The sequence below is a fragment of the Toxorhynchites rutilus genome, chromosome 1 (genome assembly GCF_029784135.1).
Source record: "Toxorhynchites rutilus septentrionalis strain SRP chromosome 1, ASM2978413v1, whole genome shotgun sequence".
In the NCBI taxonomy this organism is placed as follows: domain Eukaryota; kingdom Metazoa; phylum Arthropoda; class Insecta; order Diptera; family Culicidae; genus Toxorhynchites; species Toxorhynchites rutilus.
In genome coordinates this window covers 184937793-184958346 of record NC_073744.1, presented here as the reverse complement: position 1 = coordinate 184958346, position 20554 = coordinate 184937793, and the positions used below count along the sequence as shown (strand labels likewise).

At 39.1% G+C, this 20554-nt stretch overlaps 1 protein-coding gene and 1 long non-coding RNA gene across 7 annotated transcripts in view; both read right to left on the bottom strand.

Moving 5' to 3' along the window:
- LOC129763536 (Ca(2+)/calmodulin-responsive adenylate cyclase) overlaps positions 1–17716 on the bottom strand; it is a 154527-nt gene extending 136811 nt beyond the window's left edge. For 3 of the 6 annotated variants that reach the window (XM_055762701.1, XM_055762707.1, XM_055762708.1), the window contains exon 1: positions 17361–17716. The gene's annotated coding sequence lies outside the window, so the exon portion shown is untranslated. The remainder of the gene's footprint in view (positions 1–17360) is intronic. The other 3 variants (XM_055762704.1, XM_055762705.1, XM_055762703.1) reach the window with 3 other exon arrangements.
- Positions 17717–19251: 1535 nt separating this feature from the next.
- LOC129766520 (uncharacterized) lies at positions 19252–19786 on the bottom strand. Its single transcript, XR_008741466.1, has 3 exons — positions 19630–19786; positions 19454–19566; positions 19252–19386 (listed from the first exon to the last, which is right to left on the bottom strand). It is a non-coding gene; the product is annotated as an uncharacterized LOC129766520 (long non-coding RNA).
- Positions 19787–20554: the final 768 nt, after the last annotated feature.

The following is a 20554-nucleotide window of genomic DNA, read 5'->3' as shown; positions in this document are numbered from 1 at the left end:
GTCCGTGCCCCTAGGCTCAGACCCACCAACTTTTTTAATTGTCCAATATCTATAATTTTATCTTTTTTGATATATCAAATGGAAACTCCGAAAAAAAAAACGTTTCCTGTATGAACTTGTATCCTTTAACGGGTTAGATAAAATAACGTGGTACAATCCGGAACCACATTCTGTTCAAAAATGTTTACAAATATACATGAATCGTGTATCATTTTTAAACGCAAGTCTAAATGGTTGAGATCTACATAAATGTAAGCCTAAGTCAAATAAATCTGTGACTATAGATTAAAATAGCACCTTCTCCTTCGTCGCCACATTGTCCGGAACATTGTTTGAAATAACTTTATAGCCCGATGATATTGAGTATTCTATGGCCATGAGTGCTCTCTTGGGGAGTTCGTCTGGTTGCTGTAGTGAATTGATCTCATTGAGTACTATGTTCTGTTTATGTATGGAAAATAGAAATGAGAATAGACATGTGCATTCGAGGAAGTGAAGCGGGTTTATTAGGAAGACATATAGGGGGAGCATAATATTAAGATCGCGACTACTCAAGCTATCATAAACTGATATGCGTGAGTATACCCTTTCGATATCCTAAATCAGCAGCTAGTTAAATTCAATAATTGCAATTTTTACATAACCAAACCACATGTTCGATATTATGACATCCTGGACCACAATTACATAAATTATTAGTAGCAGGACCTACACGATAAGAACATGAATTGAGCACGAATTGATTGGGCAACATACAATACAATAACTGATAAATGCCTATAATCGATAAATGCAGAATACTTTATTATACGCATCAACTCACAATTTAGGCAAAAAGATTGCTCTTACCATCGGAGAGGAAAGCGAGTGGTGAGTGCAATCGAACGAAAACATACTCATTTTAACCGTCAAATTGTTTACTTTTTTCACTATATTCACTGTTCGTGTTTTAAGCAAAAAAAGACGGGTGGGTAATGTCGGGGACATAACCGGAGTGACGTAGGACTATACAAAGGGGACAGCTTTTGCTAAATATATATTTTAAATATATTGTTTTATTTTCTTCTCCTACGTGAATCGTGACCTACGTGAAACCTATCTACCTGAAAAATGGATTAGTTTACTGTTTACTCTTTATGAATATGTTGATGGTTCTGAAAAGAACCTTTGGTGTTGTGTTTTTGTTATCACTCGATATTCCCATCTTGTTCGGTTAAACCTTCCTGTTTAGCTATTGCGTTTGCCACTCGCCACAGCTTTCACAGTTGGAAAATTTCTTCCCATCCAGCTTGTGACATGTTGTTCAGTAAATTACATTTAATGCGACGTGCCGGAGAAACACTTTGCCACTCACTGAAACTAATTGTTGCCTTGATGAGCGCCGAACCGAAGCTGCTCTGTTCTTGATGCGGGTTTTCTGATTGTCGTGAGCAGCTTTGCAAGCCAACTCGAGCACTCCGACGGCCGAAACTCTATAATCGCTGTTAGGTATACTGGTGCTCCGGCACCAATCCGTTCGGCCTAGTTACCCTTGCGGAGCAATCAGTGAATGCGACCAACAGGGAACTGGAGACCTGCACGGTTCGAGTGAGACTTTGCCTTTCCCTTAACTTGTCCTCCTTTGCCACGTCCACACGTCCACGTTACTGCTTGTGTTGCTTTGTTGATGTGATGCGATGCGATGTGAAACGATGCCGTACAACCACACTGATTTACGGTTTGAAAGAGAATGATATACATTTCAGCGGATCCGCGCGTTTTGTACTTTAGTGGTACACGCTCACAGTATAGAGACAAATCGGCAGACTCAGCCAGAGGGGCGAGTCCAACGAGACGAACGAATGAGCGTTAAAAGGGAGCGATGGCAAAAAAAAATACATTCATTACGATTTGTTCGCTCGTTGGATTCACATGCAGGCTAAAAAGGGTCCTTTTCAGGATCACAAAATTATCTTCAATTTAAAGAGTTTATTGTTTTGTTATCACTCGTTATCCCCATCTTGTTCGGCTAAACCTTTCTGTTTAGCGATTGCATTTGCCACTCGCCACAGCTTTCACAGTTGGAAAATTTCTTCCCATCCAGCTTGTGACATATTTTACAGTAAATTACATTCAATGGCACATCGCATTACCACCACTCAGTATCGGATTGGAGATAATTTTAACCTGTAATTGAACATTTGCGATGACAGTGGTACAGTGTCGACTTTCAATGTGGGGTCATAATTTGGACCCCGAACTCTATGTTTACGAAAATGTCCAACTAAATATGTCGCATTACAGGTCCGTCCAATTAGCTAAATGTCGAGATAAGTGTAAATTACTGTACTTTCAATCTAGAAGCAATTTAAGAATTGGTGAAAATCAATAAGCTCAGAACAACTGCCAAATTCACATACTCATCATATCCTGGCAAACAAATTATGAAAAAATCAATTTGTGTTTTATTATTATTTTGGATATTGTTTTAGAAAGCATTAAACTGTATTTCCTAAACTCTTTTTTTGAAGGTTTAATGGCCCTGAAAAGCGCCTTGTTTTATGGAATGGTTCCAATTTAGAAAACTTAATACTCGTGGTTTTGAAAAAAACGGCGCATATTTGACTTAAAACAGATGATTGTAACTAATTTTATGAACAAATAAAAATTCAAAAAAATACATTATCTTCTTTGTTACCACGTTGTCCGGAACATTGTTTGTAATAACTTTATAGCCTGAATCATCTGATTTACGTGGGTATACCCTTTCGATCTTCTAAATCAGCAGCCATTTGAATTCATTTATTGCATTTTTACATAACCAAACAACATACTCGATATTATGACATCCTGGACCACAATTACACAAATTGTTAGTAGTGAGACCTACACAATAAAAACGTGAATTGAGCACACATTGATTGGACAACAATATAATATAAAATTAATGCCTATTATCGGTAAATGGAGAATAATTCATTTTACGCATCAACTCACATTATGAACTAACGCCCGAATATAGGCAAAAATATTGCTTGTTGCGTCGGGGAGGAAGCGAGTGGATAGTGCAATCGGAAGAAAACATACCCAATTAAATCGTCAAATTGTGAACTCAAATACAATTACTTCACACAATCACAGTCCTATGTCAAGATCCCGTCCGTGCCCCTAGGCTCAGACCCATCGACTTTTTATTTATGAAAATTGAAATAAATCGTTTCATATATCAAGTCATTTTTAACGAAACTGCTGCCATTTACAATTTTACACTTACACTTGTGCTAAATTTTTCACAATACACGATCGGCCATCGATATGAAATTTCACGAAGTAACCAACATTAAAGTTCCAAATTTAAATTTAATTTGCTAGAATTAATCGTATCACTCACCTTGCTTGCAATACAAAAATGCCCTCGACTTGCATATGTTTGCCATGCCGATTTCCGCTAGGCAGCTTGGTTTTGATGTCTCTGTTAGGGACCCGCCGCGTGTGTCGTCAATTTGGACCAATCATAAGTGGGTATTTTAGTTAGGATAGGGGTTGAGATTTTTCAATTGTTCGATAGTTAGTTTTTAGTATGGAGTGCCCAAATCGATTGACGCATAGATTTCATCAATCCATCATGGAATGACTGAGCAAAAAGCGTTTGAAATTGGACAATTTTCACGATGTACTCGATTTTCGATTTTCAATTTGTACCCCAATATGTTCCCGAAAGACGTAATCCTACGTCAAAACCATTTCGAACGCCCTCGATGCCGCCTTGTTCTGGATTTGCCACCAAAGCAGTTTGTATAAAGAACAAACTTTTTTCTTCTGCTACCTGATGCCGTTTTGCGATTGCGTTTGCCACTCACCACTCGCTGCAACTGCCTGTTGTCTTGATGTCCACCGAACCGAATGTGTTCTGTTCCGAATGCGGGTTTTCTTATCGTCGCGAGCAGCTTTGCCAGCTAACTCGATCACTTCGGCGGCCGAAACTATATAACGCCGGCTAGGTGGACTGGTGCACTGGTACTAACGCCTAGCTACCCTTGCGGGGAACTCCAGATCAACACGGTTCGAGCGGGATTTTCCCTTTCCCTTCACTTTTCCTCCTTTACCATGTCCAGACATGGCTGCTTGGGTTGGTTTGTTGATGTGTTGTGATGCGAACCGATGTGGTGTACGGTTTGGATGAGAATGATCGTTACGGCAGCGGAGCGGGGATTTTTAAGCTGACTGGCTGGATCGAGAATTACGCATGTGTGAGACTGCGACCAATGTTTCGTTCATTTTTTTTCTTTTTCCTTTCCAATTGTGCTTCATTCTATTTCGCTGCTGCTCTGGTTGCCCGTTTTGGTCGGTACGATTTGAGGAGCACAAAATGGACCAATCAAAAATGGGCACATAGTGCATTTGGACAATGCTTGATATTTCACAATTATTCAATTATTTATCTCAAGAAAAATGAAATGTTTTTCGTTATGATAGATGCGTAGATATATTTCCTATCAATTGATGCAAAAACCTTTGCGATCTATTGAGAAATGCTCGAGTTATAAGCGTTCCAAATCTTGCATTTTTTCCTACTTGTTCAGTGCCTAGATTTCCATTTCACCCCCTATATCTTCCGGTTAGACGTAGTCCTACGTAAAAAACAGGAAGTGGGTTATATATATGGTATAACCGCAAGGGTGACGTAGGACTATCGTTGATTTAGAGATCATTTGTATGAAGTTGAATCTGAATTCATTCTGAATGAATGAATATTTGGAGAACTTCGAAAACGAGAGCGTTACGTTGGAGGCACAAGGTTCTATGCATCCAATATTGGATACGGAAATATCCTACTGATGGGGAAGAATAATCTTCAGAAGCTATCCTGTTGATTGCGATTGATTGAAAAATCACAAAACCTAATGTATTTGGTCACAGTGTTACATGGATAGAAAACATTAAAATAAACTCTTTCATATGAATGTAATTTTAAATTCCCAGAGGAACTGGCAGATTATTTTCAGTAACGATTAGATATTTCCACATTTTCCTCGATACTGGAAGCCCACCAGTGGTTAATGCTAACTCGATAACCATCTGTTAATAGTACTTGATTGAAACATATTTGGTCACAGTGTTACATGGATAGAAAACATTCAAATAAACTCTTTCACATGAATGTATTTTTAAATTCCTAGAGGAACTGGCAGATTATTTTCCGGATCTTTCTCGATCCAAACGGAAAGAATTCCGTGCGTGTATGTGTGTGTGTGTAGCGGCTGCTTCGAGATCTTCTCGGGGAACCGTTTGTAGCATCACTCTCCTCCTGATGGATTCCCTTCTGTCCTAAGGTGCACAAACAGGCTCTTAGTGACACCGTTCATCCGCGCTTTCATGATAAATGAAGAGCTTCACCACAACAGCGACAACATGCTCCAATCGCTGTTCAATTAGAACTGAGTGGATTTCCGAGCGGCGCTCGCTTATATATCGATTGGTGATTTCAATAGCCTATTTTGAAAGCAATTTTAAGACTATTGAAACAAGTTTTTGGATCAGAAAGTAAAAAGTATAGAACGCGTAGACATTTTATCTTTCGAATGAAGTGTTTATCATACCATTTCGTTCAGTTGTTTAGGAGCTATTAACACTCAAAATCTCGGTCTCCGACGTAACGCTTTCGTTTTCGAAACTTTAATTTTACACCCCGGTATAGAAATGAAAGACGTAGTCCTACGTCAAAAAACTGGATAAATTTCCTGTCTAATGGTATATAAAATAACATATGTCGCATTAACGATTTTGAGTAATATGCGTTTGAAAACTCATAATGAATCGTTACATTTTTCGTAGAGTAACCCCCCGATATAGAAATCAAAGACAAAGTCCTTTGTCAAAAGGCGCACTTGCACTTCGCAATCAGTGCGCTATAATCTTAATCCAACCCCATTTCATCGCTCGTATAGATCACTGTCAAAACCTTCCCGCAGAGTAATGTAAACATTGAGCCAGAATAACGCAATCCGCGTATCCGTTGCTAACCACACAAACCACAATCCGACTACTGACACTCGGTTCATTTAATCTTTTGCAATCCCTCCTCCAACACGCAGCACCAAATGACTTTGCACTTGAGCGCGAGCATTTATATTTTATTTTATTTTTTCTATCTTGGGACGCTATCACCTCCTCCTTCGTACTTCCGAGATTCCGAGATCATCTCTAATTCACTTTCAATTGAGCTCAGTTTGGCGCGCGCAAGTTCTTCGTCTCCTCCCCCTCCCCACCATCGTTTGTTAATGGGATTTATTTTTAAATCGGTTTCAATTCATTGCCACGCCAGAGAGGGTGCACACAAATTCTTCCCAGCGCAAGAGACATTCGATTGTCCCTAGAGAGCTAGACTGCGAAAGCCTCGCGCAGGGAGTTGTGTGATTTGCAAAAGGTGAAATAGAGTCTGATTCCTTGGACAGCAATGGAAGGAAAACACAATTCCACTGCGGCGGGCAACTTCTTTCTGGTTGAAGTATTGCGTATCATTCCGCATCGCGGACTCGTAAAAGGTTGGATTTATATCCAGCCGGAAGCTGTGAAGTTAAAGGCAACTAAGGGCGATGAGGGGGGAGGCGGAGACCAGATCGAATGGAGGAGATTAAGGATGGGAAATTTATGCGCGGGACGAGACTCCGATCTCGAGGTAAGAATCTCCTTCATTCGGTCGTCGTAATATTCTGCCATTTGCCATTCGGAGTGAGTAGAGTGGAGAGGTATGAGCGAAAATGGAATTCGGCTCATTTTAATGGTTGACTTGAGAAGATAATGCGAAAAAGTGGCGGCTGGTTCCCACGGATAATACCGTTTTAGACAAATTGAGTTTGCGTTGCGTTTATTCGAGCGGGAGTTTTGCTGCAGACAGAAATTAAATCAGACTCACCAAATACGCAATGATTTCGATACAAGCGATTGCTGTTATTATGTAATGTTAAAACATCTTCAAAACTTTTTTCGTGCAAGATGATCCATCTGTAGCATCTTTGTAGTCTTGTTTAAGACTACAAATTAACGACACAGTATGGTTTACAAAGATTCATCGAACTCAGATTTAGAATTCGAGGCAAAGTCAAACATCATCATCATGAAACATTCTTCTCAATACAACCGTGTCTTTTCCAGTACCTTTACCGTTTCCAGACACCACAGGATCTCAGCTGTGAAAGCATCGTTATTTTTTCGACACTGATGCCAGACAACATCATCGAAACATCTATCAAAACCACTCAATAAAATGTTATTCCTGAGCCATAGTGTTTCATGTCATGAAAATAAATAGAATAAAATTGTATTGATATCAATACAATTATTATTTTTACGTTTGATGGGTCTATAATGTAAGTTTTAGCAACTTCAACATTGGGTAAGAAAATTGTATTGCAGAGCTCGGAACATTGTCACGGCTGCCTATGCTTTCAAAAACAATAAACGGAAAAGTACTACATTCAATCAAAATGTCTCTGCAAACGAAGAGAAGAGCTAAGGCTCTCCAACGTGAATATGTGAAAACAATACGACCAACGAAGGAAAATATGAAGGAATTATCAGCATGCGGAAGAACTTGTTAATATCAAAAGATGTCCAATTCGCATGTGTTATAAATTTGCTCATGTTACGCTCGCGTATAATCAGAATTTTACTTCATATGCAAATGCACCTTCTATATGTATTTATATTTGCAATTGTTCATCGGAACATATCGTTCATACATTTTACTTTAGTATTGAATTGTTATTTTTTTTTCAAATGTATTCAAAGACTCGTGTCAATGAAGCGCCACACAGTCTGATAAGTGAATTGATCTATTTTCGTGTGCTTTGCTCTTCTCTCACAAACACTATTACCCCATTTCTACACGTGGGTTTACATATACTACTACAATGGCTAGCTTCCACCTTCACCTTACCTGCTTGGAAAAAGGCTGAATATTTGCCTCAGCAGAGATTTATTACTAATACCCTAGCGTAAATAATTCCCTCCCGCTATCTCCCCTCCTTGTTTATATCTATCATTACAAATGGGGTTTCAGCGTAGCGAAGATGCACTATTTTTACGTACGGGTTATGAAGCACGCACGTACGCACACAAATATCCATATGTCGATGGCTTGAAGCAACTAGGGATACACACACTTATCTCTGTTTTGCGCTCTTCTAAACAGAAGCCCTTTCTGTTATTATTGCCAGTCTAGATTAGCTTAACTGTCATCCTTTGTGGAGAGTTTTCCTATCGTCATGCGCAACCAAATCACTGACAAAATTTCAGAACATTTATTTTCTTGACAATAGCCTAGCTTGATGATTCCCCACGCAATTGTGAAGCTCAAAACGTGAATGCAATGGCAACAGTTTGATGCAATGATTGCAATGCCAGAGACATCAGCGAGTGAGTAATTTGGTCGCGTCCACAGCTCAGCCCGAAACGAAGACATGTCATGGCGCAAAACAAGGACGAACAAGCGATGTTCATTGTTTCGTATCTAGAACGATACTGAAAGTTTTCCTTTTCCTTTCTTTCCTTGTTGAATTAAAGAGACTTTAAACTTCTTCAGTTCGTTCGTCTCTAGCCTTCAAAAAGGCCCTTGGAAAACTCCACTCTTTCCTAATATTACTCCTCCACCCCCATTGTCTTGAGAAAACTATTCGATCCCTCGCCGTCTAGCTCGCCCAGCAACGGTGTTGTCCGGTCGGTGTCCTCACGAAGAATGAAGTTTGCCTCAGCAAGATCCAATGTTTATGCTCTAAGCAAATCCCATTCGTTCTTCTTCTTTTCCTTTGTTGACAGAGACTCTACATCTCACGATATTCCCTTCGTTGCTCGTGGATAAGTTGCTCGTTATTGACAGCTCTGTTCGGGAAAGCACATAAATGAACAGAACAAATGTATGAGGGAAATTGGAATGCTTCCAATTTTTATCAATTTAAAACATATACAAACTATGGGATTGTAATGTATAGCATATCAAACAAATCTTAGGGAATTTCCGATTCGTTTGGTATGTAAATCGCCAGAATCCGCTCACGGCAAAAATAGTTATTAACGTTAACTTTATTTCACAAAAACGTGACCTATTTTCTGATTTGGCACCCTTAATGAAAGACGTAGTTCTACGTCAAAAACCCATAAAAATTGCCAAAACTCGCACCTCTCTTTTTGCTTACGCGAACATTTTTGCCGAATGCCAGCAAAAACAGCCCGAATCTACTATTGCGCTGTTTACACTTCAGAAGGACTAAGTTCATCTACATGCAAAAGCAAACAACATATACTGAAAAATCTACATAGAGCCAAACTAGTCAAATACATTTTTGACGTAGGACTACATGTTTGATTTCTATATAGGGGGTCACTGAACGAAAAATGTAACGTTTATTAAACTTACGATATATGTTATAATATATACCAGTAGACGGCAATATCATCCAGCAATTTGTCCGCCTGAGACATCAACAGTGGAAATAATAAAACAAGTGAGCAATTTAACAAATAAAGGAGGTATGTTTTGCGAGCGGATGCGAAGGAAAATCATGTGTTATGCATTCTTTCTTCTAACTTCGATCGCATGAATATTGTATGCAACCCAAAATTGTGTGCAATAATTCGTTCTATCAAACGAATTAGCAAGACCTTTTTCGAATGTGAAATGTTGAAGTAATCCGATGCAAGATTTCATGCATCACTCAAATTTCATTCCTTTTTTTTTGTTCGTTAAAAAACCGTTTGACGGTTATGAGTAATAACAAACGGCCCCTTTCAGGGCTACTATTTTGAGTTTCAAAAGGGTTAAACTAACAGATTTCTTAACAATGAAAAGAATTACGTTTGAAAAAATAACTGTTCTGAACAATCACAGTCCTACGTCAAACTTCCGTCCGTGCCCCATTAGGCTCTGACCCTTCTACTTTTTTGGTATAATTATCTTTCTAATTACTTCAATAATCAAATTTCTAATTGGTGGAATTTCTTTTTCTTCCAGATTGATGACGAAATTCCCTGATATTCCCTGATTTTCAAGGTTTTCAAGGTAGTCGATACCCTGTAAAAGGGGCTGTCCACATACCACGTGGACAACTTTAGGGAGGGTAGGGGGTAAGAAAATGTCCACTCTTGTCCACGGAGAGGGGAGAGGGGGTATAGACTGAGTCCACGTGGACAGGAAGAATTTTCTCTCCGTATTTATCAATAAACGGATTGAGAAGCCTGAGAGTGCTGCCCAGGCAAACGTTCATATATTTTCTCTCATATCATGGATCTTCTTCAGTGAAATCTGTATTATAAAAATATCTCACGTAAATTGTGAATGACCAACTATTTCCTATGATCGAACTTTTAAAGTTACGGGGTATGCATAGCCCTCATAGCCAAAACTATAAAAATTAAACGATTCCATAATGGTTGAGATTCCATGATATGCGTAAATGATTTTTATCAATTATAATTTTCTATACGTTTTGTTATATCTCGAGAACAATATATGATAATAACGTCTGTATAGTTTTTCATACAGAATTGCGTGTAAAATCATTTTTCCAAAGTATTTTCATTCCATTAATTTCTAGGAATAAATATTTACATTTGCAGGAGATTGTCTATGCATCACTAGTCGTTGAGCCAGTGTTCTGATAAAATATAGAATATTTCAGGAGGTGATAGAGGATCATATTTGATGAAAAAATCCTACGCATGTAGTCAATTCTCAACTAGGACATTGTTGAATTTTTGTTAAGTCTAATTTTATGTCTTGAACTGACTCTAATTTAGAAAGTACGCTCCTTAGAATAATTATACTGTTCATTTGAAAGATAAGAAAATTTTGCATAGAATGCAATTGTAAAATTAATAGAACCCAGGATCAACTTTTAAATGTAAGGAACCAACTTCAAATTTTGTGTTTTTAATTAATTTTCCGAAAATGCATGATAAACTGGATTGTTTCTATCAGCCAAATTGAAGCTCTCCAACCACTCTACAGTTCCTTCCTTTGCCACCACACTATTATCCTTCTTGTTATCTTCCACTAATTTAGATGTGTTCACAACATAATTTTTATGCAAGTTTTCCTCAAATGAAAGCATCGTGCGCACTTTTTGACTTTTCAGTTCAGTCATTTTAAGGCAAAAAACCGGTCTCAAGGAAAAGTTCAATAATTCTTTCGTAGTTAAGATTTGATCATCAGCGTGGAAGATTTTTTATGATCCCCTATCTCTTCAAATTTTTCGGATCAGCTACCTAATAACCTATATATAATAATATTATTTTAAACAGATATAATAGTTTTCGATATTTTATTCAATTTATGAGAAAGTTTTCTCAATAGTTTGAACATTTATAAAAAAAATAATAGAAGGTTAATGAATTTCTCAAAAAAAAAATGTTTCAATCGGGCAACAGGCTTCAGGGCCATTTTTGGAAAAAATGAACGAAATTTCAATAAAATCGGGAGGATCGGGGCAGCGGAGGATTAATTTGGCGTTGAATTGCTCTCTGGTAAACTGTGACGTTTTAATAAGGATTTAAGTGGAGGAAAACTAAAGAGCAATACAAATAACTTATCGTGCAAGATTAGTAAAAAATTATTGAGTCGTGAGTTTTTTGATTTTTTTTCCCCACGAGCATTTTGGAAGCTATCTAGACACTCAATGCAGGATGGTCAATAAGCAGTTGAAAAATAAAAAAATATATATAGATATTGAAAATATTTTCAATAAGGTATTAGTACCCTTTGAAACTATTGCGGAAAAGGTTTCTATTGCGCTGATGACTAAAAGTGAATTGATTGTGTGAATGAACCGACATTTCCTGTGGCGAAATGTCGAAAATGTTTTGAGTGATCTTTGAAACGCTATAACTGTTATAAAATAATGCATTCGTCAAAGCATCAACTGGACCATGTATTAAATATTTCCAAGATTGCGATAAGTAGATTTGACCATCGATTTGCTGTGCGTTCATTATTTCATGAAATATTCTTAATTCGAAATCAAAGGATAATTTTTCATTCGATAGGGAATACCTCTGTAGTAAATAGTTCTACTGAAACTCTCTATGAATAAAATGGACGCGAAATAATCATGTTGATTGGATTGCTTTTAAGCATATATTCTCAAAATCTAGAGAAACTTTCAAAACAAACTATAAACGCGTTATCTTTTCTTGCAAAGTATTTTATCTACAACACATATACACATCACACACTAGAAATTTGTAGCTTGAAAATGCTGTATTTTTTATCTTAATGTCATCATTTATATCGAAGATTCAGGCGTTCCGAAATCTCTGAAAAATTTCGACCTTTTACTCCTCATCCTTTGTCAAGTGAGGATCTATAGATATCAGTACATGCTTCCTACTTTATCTTTTCTTTTTTTTTAAATTCTTTTTAAATGATAGAAAAAGAGTATATGTATATAAAATCGTTCTGTTCGTTTTTGTGCGCTTCAAAAACTCGAGCTCTGATGGAGCTCATATTATAACACAAGATACGAGCCACTTCAAAAATTGTTGTTGCTACTGCCAACGCCTCAAGAAGCGTCAAGATTTCCAGATGAAATAAGCACACTTCTGAAATAAATCTGTGTAGGTAAATTAACTTTCTAGTATTGAATATGTATTCTATGTGACAGTAACACAATTCTTTGCATGTGTTCAAAAATCGTGAGCTTAAATTGTATCTGATAGTGATTTTAAATCTATTTAATTTTATTCGATTGGCTTTGCTCAAGATCAATCCTTGGAATTTTGTAATTTATTTTCGGATGCGGATTGTTCAACTGGATATTGTGCGTTTCCGTGTTGACAAACCAGATGGCAGATTGCCTTTAAGATAATAGAAAAACTTTGTAATACTTTACAAGTATTTTAATTAGACGAATGAACTGCAAAGTTTAAAGCCTTTCAAAAACAATGAACAACAAACATACAAGTATTTCAAAATTAAACTCATATGTAATATTTGCTTTGTTTTACTACTCATTTTTCTGTCATAAAAAACCAATGAGCCACGGCAAACGTGGCAGGGTTCAGCAAGTAAAATTTGAAACAAAATAAACTTAAATGGAATTAAAATTTAATTCATGCGCAATTCAGTTATTTCCCGAATTATTCTAATAAAATCAAGAAAAATGTCCACGTGGACAACAGGGGGAGGGGTATGAAAATGTCCACGGAGGGGGAGGGGGGAGTTTAAAATCGTGCTTTTTCTGTCCACGTGGTAAAGGGTGTGTCACATCAAATTGCATCACGGAAAAAACGCTGTAGAAATTTAATTTTTAGGAATTATATTATCAGCTTTGGTTTTATAATCAGATAAGAGTGTATAGATCACGTTGGCCATGCTTCACTGTCAATTTTACGTAAATTTGGAAAAATGTCGAACGAAAAAGAGCGTCGTGAATTAATCCTGTGTACTCATTTCGAGAATCCGGAGTTGTCACATCGGGACATCGGTAAGATGCTGGGAATCGTCCAATCCACGGTCAGCAGAGTACTTAAACGATACTTCGAGAACCGAACCATCGACCGGAAGGTGAAGAAAGGCAAAAATGGATGCTCCGTCAGTGAAAAAGATCACAAGCGCGTAGTTAAGCAGTTTAGACGTGATCCGAGAAGTTCGGTCCGGAGTGTCGCCAATAAGCTGAATCTGTCAAGTTCATTCGTCCAGCGGACCAAGCAGCGGGAGGGCCTGCGTACATACAAGGTTCAGAAGGCTCCTAACCGCGACGAAAGGCAAAACATGGTGGGGAAGACGCGAGCCCGGAAGCTGTACACCGAAATGCTGACGAAGCCGCATTGCCTGGTAATGGACGACGAAACCTACGTCAAAGCGGACTTTCATCAGCTGCCGGGCCTGTTGTTCTTCTCCGCAGAGGACAAATTCAGCGTTCCGGAGGAGATTCGCAAGCAGAAACTATCCAAGTTTGCCAAAAAGTACATGTTGTGGCAAGCGATCTGCTCTTGCGGAAAGCGGAGCGCTCCCCTTCGTGATGACCGACACGGTAAACGGGCAGGTTTATCTTAAGGAGTGCCTACAGAAGCGCTTACTACCACTATTGAAGCAGCACGAGGGCCCGACCATCTTCTGGCCGGATCTCGCTTCGTGCCACTATTCAAAGGACGTGTTGGAGTGGTACGAAGCCAACGGGGTCACCTTCGTGCCAAAGGAAATGAACCCGCCCAACGCGACGGAGCTTCGCCCAATAGAGAAATATTGGGCGATTATGAAGCAGGCCCTCCGGAAGAACCCAAAAGTTGTCAAATCGGAGGCGGACTTCAAGAGAAAATGGATTTCTGTTGAAAAAAAACTACAACCTGACGTTGTACAGAACCTTATGGACGGGGTAAAGAGGAAGGTGCGAGCATACGGGCTTGGGCTTGAAGTATGAATAAAAAGAAAATGCCAAAAGTTGTTTAATAGTTTTTATTTTACTGTCTAAAATTTTCAAAAGGATCGGTCTACTGGGCGAATTTCTACAGCGTTTTTTCCGTGATGCAATTTGATGTGACACACCCTTTATGTGGACAGCCCCTAAGTATATCATCTGCAAAGGTGACAGCTTTCACTCCATCAGGCAGTCTCCAGAATGCAAAGCGTTGCTGATGTGCAACAAGTTTTCTGCGCTCAACTGAACCCTCTCTCCTTGTATATACATGTGCTCTGGCAAATGAACACGCACCGAAACATAGACGAAGGGTGTGATCACGATCGTCACTTCACGGTGAAAACATGTGCATGCAAAGTAATATACATTTCATTTGGTTTTCACCGTGAAGTGACGTTCGTGATCAGGCCCGAAATGTTCAGTTGTCAATGCCGTTCACTTCAAGGTGTGAACATCGCTACTGCATCGTGTTCAAATGTCGTGTTTGTATACGAGGTCTGTTTAAAGAGTATCGCGACTTTCGTCGGTTACGTACGAGTATATTCAATTCTAGATTTTTTTCTCGACGCATTCTTACTCATGTTTCTCACTTATGCTGAAAAATACGGCTATTTTGAATGTTCAGTTAATTTTTGACAACTGCTTTTCCTACGCATGTTTCGGTTCATCTTCGATTTTTGCCATTTGCCTATCTCTAGAGAAATCCCTTCGTAGTGCTGAAGCAAAATCGACAATGGCTATGGAAATGCTTAATGGAATGGGATAGAGTGGACCACTCTATCTACAAGAGCTGTTCTAAAAGAATCACGATTTTCGTATACCCACGGATTACTTATATTCGATTTCAGTTGTTGACGTGCTCGGGCTTCCGGCACGCTTTGCGTCGTTTACATCTTTTCGACCCTTCGAGAACATTTTTTCGAACTACGATAAACGTTGTTTCGCTCCAAGGTAGGTTCACCAGATGTCACAATCATCATCCGAAATGTATTTCTGTTTTTCGCACGAAATTTGATACAGATTATTTGATCCATTTTTGCAATAGGCAAAAGTCGACGATGAACCAAAACACGTGTAAGAAAAGCAGTTGTCAAAAATTAACTGAACATTCAAAATAGCCGTGAGAGACACGCGATACATTTTGGACAGACCTCGTACCTCGCTTGAATCTGGTTGTCTCCTTCACTTTCTTCGCGCGAACGCACTAAGGCCGCGCTGGTTCTCCGCCATCATAACCGACGTCCCGTGGCCATAAAGGACTACCGGTCTTATCATTGTTTCATAGATGGTTACCTTTGTGATGCGGCAATTTTTACTCGATCGTAGTGTCTTCCGGAGTCCAAAGTAAGCATGATTTCCTACCAGAATGCGTCTTTGTATCTCTCTTATGGTGCCATTATCGCCGGTCATCAGTGAGCCCAAGTACAAGAACTCGTCTGCCACTTCGATTTCGTCACCGCCACCGCTGAATTCCTGGTGGGAGGCTAACATTTGTCTCCTTGGAGCCTCTTCCTCGTATCCGGAACGTCAGTTTATCCGGAAAACCGTGTTCGTGCATAATGTTCATTTGAAAATTCTATCGGTCAGAAAACTGGCAAGGTATGCCACCATCTTCCCGCAAAACCCCATCATTAGAAGAATACGGCGCCTCCATAACTGGTCGCAAGCTTTAGTAATGTCCAAGAAGGCACAGTTGCTCACTTGTGAGGGCTTAAAATATTTATGGAGGTATACTTCAAGTTCTACTAGGTAGATTTCGGCCCCCTCACAAGAGCGTAATCCATACTGCAGTTCGTTCAAGAGCTTCTCTTTTTCTAGCACTGACACTAGGTGTTTTCTCTTTAAACTTAGGAATAGGTTGACGCTTTTGTTTTAATATATTTAGAAGATAGTGACAACATTTGATATTGGTTTCACTTCTGTTATTTTTCTAAATCTACCACGACTAATTCGTATCTTCACTAATTGAACCAACAGAAGGACTGGCAGGTTTCAAAAAGCAAGTTTTTGTGTTTTGTATTTAATGACGAAATATATTATTTACGATTCCTTTAATTCATATATTCCTCTTAAGTGAACCATAATCGTAACGAACGAACGTGATGAATTATAGAGGTTTTAAACTTTTCAGTTCATTCGCCTCTAAGGCATGATCGTAGGGGGGGGGGGGGGGTGTATTACTTCTGCGAACACATTCACTTTTCATCGTTGGCGCATTTCCAGCAATCTCCGAACGATTTGCGGTGGGCGATAAAAGCAGTGCTTATTGCGACACAAACATTTCCCAACTTTCCTGTTTGCATCGCGCGGACAAAAGTCATTCATTTTTGGCCCTTCTTTCTCTCCCACATGGTCAGCAGCAGTCGGATTACCATCGTCATGTTTTTCTTTGCCCGCGTGCAACTTTTGATCCGCGGAACCAATCGAACGGGAATCGGAGAGTCGGAGAGCCAACAACGGGAGAGATGGGCGTTTGCGAAGATCTTGCGTGGAATTGTGTGCGTGAGTATTGGAGTTCCCCCAAAGCACCACTACAGAAGTGGAACAGATCCCCAAACCAAGCAACAGCTCCTCGTCGATTAATCAAACTTTCCTTCGTAATCCCATATCCAAATGGTAGCCTTTGTTCAAAGCAATGCAATATCTGGATAGGAAACTCTTATTGCATTTCACTAGAAACAGCCAACACCCTCCAAAGCGACCATATATTCCCAACATCGAATCAATATAATCACATTTTTCTATTTTCATGCCTCAAGGGTTGTAAACAATCCACTCCTTGTCTCTATCATTCGGACTTTTGGTGTGCGCAATTCGCGGCGACGACGGCGGCGATGGCAGCGGACGGAAAAAACATGGAAGCCATCCTGTTTCCTGAATATTTGCACAAGTAGTGCACACAAAAAAAAACCGAAATCCGAGCCACAGGACCACAATTGCTTCTGGCACAAACTTTTCAGCTTCACAAACCCTGGACCAAATCGATGTTCCATTCAGTTGTTCAATTATTCAAACACCTTTTCCATGAATTTGCATAGCACCCAAAATCACACACATCGATCGGTGCAGCATCTCTCGGTCAGAGCACACTTCGATTTTGATTTGGAAACTTTCTTTGCCCGTTTTAAACACATAAACTAAACGCTTTCTAGCACTACATTTCTCTATCCAACACTCACTTTTCACAGACTTTTCACGATTTCTTGTTGGTTGCAGAACAAACACAAAAAGACAGCCCAAAACTTATGTACACTTAAAGCTGAAAAAATTTCTCCCAATGTTTTATCTGCCGAAGACCGTAACCAAAGCACAGCTAACGATTCGAGTTCCCTTCGTAGACTGAAGCGAGATTCGAGCGGTGCGGTAGAAATTGCTCCGGTTGGGAAATCTCTCGTTGTGTAGCATACAGATGAACCTGTGTGTGTGTGTGTGAGGAGCATCTCTGAGAATGAGAGCGCGAGAAACTTGCACAACAGCACTCTGTGATGAATCGAAATGTAAATAAAGCGAAAAACCATTTGCGCATAACGGTTGGTGGACCCCTCGTCGGTTTGTTTATAGAGGGAATGTGTCAAGTGTCAAGTGCATAGCGGAGGACCCATGCAGCAAAAAGGGTGCCTAGAATACTACACTCAGGGAAATAATTAATAAATGGAATCAACTTACCACAAAAAGTATTATAAAGGAGAACATAGATGACTTCAATGTAGGAGTGAGGATGTTAGCTGGTATTAAAACACAAACCGTTGTCCAGCATTAGTAAGGAAAATATCTATGTGGACAAGTCGAATAAATAGTTTTAAAATCTAACATAACAATGATATTCAAAAATAAAAGAAATCTGTTCTGCAATTTCAAGAATATTTAAGCATTCCGTCCGTTCTAAGTATTTCGCAATTATCAATGAAAATGCAAGCTGCCTCAGGCCGATTACACATTATCCGGTTTCTGCCGGACCGGTTTCAAAAAACGCCGCTGGGATTGGACGGAAAACCGGACAACAATGTGAAAGAGACCTCGCGCTACACAAAACCGTACATCTCTCACAAACACATATATGCATTTATTTATATGTGGATTTGACAGGTAAATATTGCTTCAAATATTCCGGTTACATGCAGCTGAGTGCAGACGGAAGACCTTAAACCCACAGCTGCTGCGGCAACCACGAGCGTTCTCATATGTATGTTCCTTGGAAATCACATAAGGCCGAATGTTGGAGTGTAGCACACCATGAACATGATCAAAGTGAGACCAGGCCTCACGGACATTACACACATCCTGCATCATAACGGCGTTCTTACCGTACCTATCGTGAATACTTCCGCCCCACTTCAGAATACGTTTAAAAAACTAACTTTAGTCCAGCTGCGGTTTATTCATTCATACGCATAATTATTTCGTTTCCAAGCATACACGAATAGTATAATTTATTTCACACGCTCTGTTGCCACATAATTTTTCAACAGTCTCAGAAACACGGTTAGATAAAAGTGCAATTTGACGAACCAATAATAATAACATTCCGTTACAAGCCAGAGGCACTATTTATTTATATGTATAATTAGTTCACTTCCTGTGATTATTTTGGAATTTACCTACAAGAGAATGTATACACATCCATTCATTCTAGAGTTTTTTTTTATTTCATTAATACAGTAAACAAATTACGAATAAAATAACATAATTCGTTCCAACACTATTCCATTGCTGCTTCCGCTGATCCTCGTCGAAGAACGAGCTCAACATATGCCGCAATTCCTCGAGCACGTAATCCTGGGGCATGGGCAGCTTCTCGAGCCCAATTCGCATCACAGTTATCAATACGCGGATCCGGGGCAAAGAATGACCGAATCAGATAAGCTGGAATTCCGTTCTGACAGAACCGATGCTTTGGCGTCGGGCATTGGAACATTTAGACCACAGAGCACATATCTGACAGTTTTGGCTGGAGTGCCTTGGTCTCGTCGTCGATCGCGTCGCCGGTCAGGTCAAACTGGAATACCCAAAGATTATTAGACGAGAGAAGTATTTTTAGTGTGTTCAAATTAACAAAAACTAACCTTCTCATTCAGCTCGATAAAGCCGCTCGAAATCCGCCCCTCCATGAACCTATTGAAGATTTGTTCGACATCCCCGAACTCGTTCAATAATTATTTCAGATAAGGGATGTTGCCTGTGAACAAAAAATAGAAGTCAATTAAATAACTCGATCTGCTTGTCAAAAGACACCACTCACCGTTAATAACACAGTCCGTGGCAATATGCTAAATGATGACATCGTGCACCTGTGACCATTGCTTCTTTTTGAGCAGAAACTTGCATCACAGAATTAGTTCCACAACACTGGTAGTTGTTGAAGAAGTGAAATAAAAATTTCAGCATCCATATCACTTGCAAATTATCAACTGGTTTTAAAATCAACAAACAAACGTCAATAGTGAACACATACTATTACATTAGACGAAAAATTGCCTGAATTGTACTAACACTAACAGACATGACAAACAACTGTCAATTCGCTTTCATGGCATGGAGTTTCGTGCTCCGCTTTTGGGAAATGATAAAGATAATGGATTTTCAGGTGCATTAAACACATATCTTAAAATAAAAACTATGAATGAAAATTAACTTCTTCTCATGAAATGTGTTCTTTATGTAATAAAGTAATACGTTCTTTTGCAAGTTGGGAAACTTCCTGAACAATAATTGTGTCTGATAATGATTGTATATTACAATGATGAGTTTTAGTTAAAATATCAAGAAAACTATACAAAAATGGTTAAGGAAGAATCAATACCACAGGTTCTGAGCAATAAAATAATATGAAGTAAAAGTTTTCATTAAAAATTTAAACAACTAAAAACTGTCTTGAGGTGTGATAAGCTTATAGAGAATGATTTGCTTTCCCAAACCGATGTCTCCACCAGACGTCGACACTATTCTACGGTCATCGCGTATAATGCTTGTCCGGTCACCGGACATTGCAGTCGCTGTAGACGGCTGCATCACGGCGCCGTAAAAAGGTTGGTCCGATCGAAATTTGCCATTTGGGTTTCAAACCGGTCCGGCAGAAACCGGATAATGTGTAATCAGCCTCAGAGTGCTGGCCGGCCAAACATCCATATTTATCTGTTCGTTGAACTCATTCACTAAAATCGGAA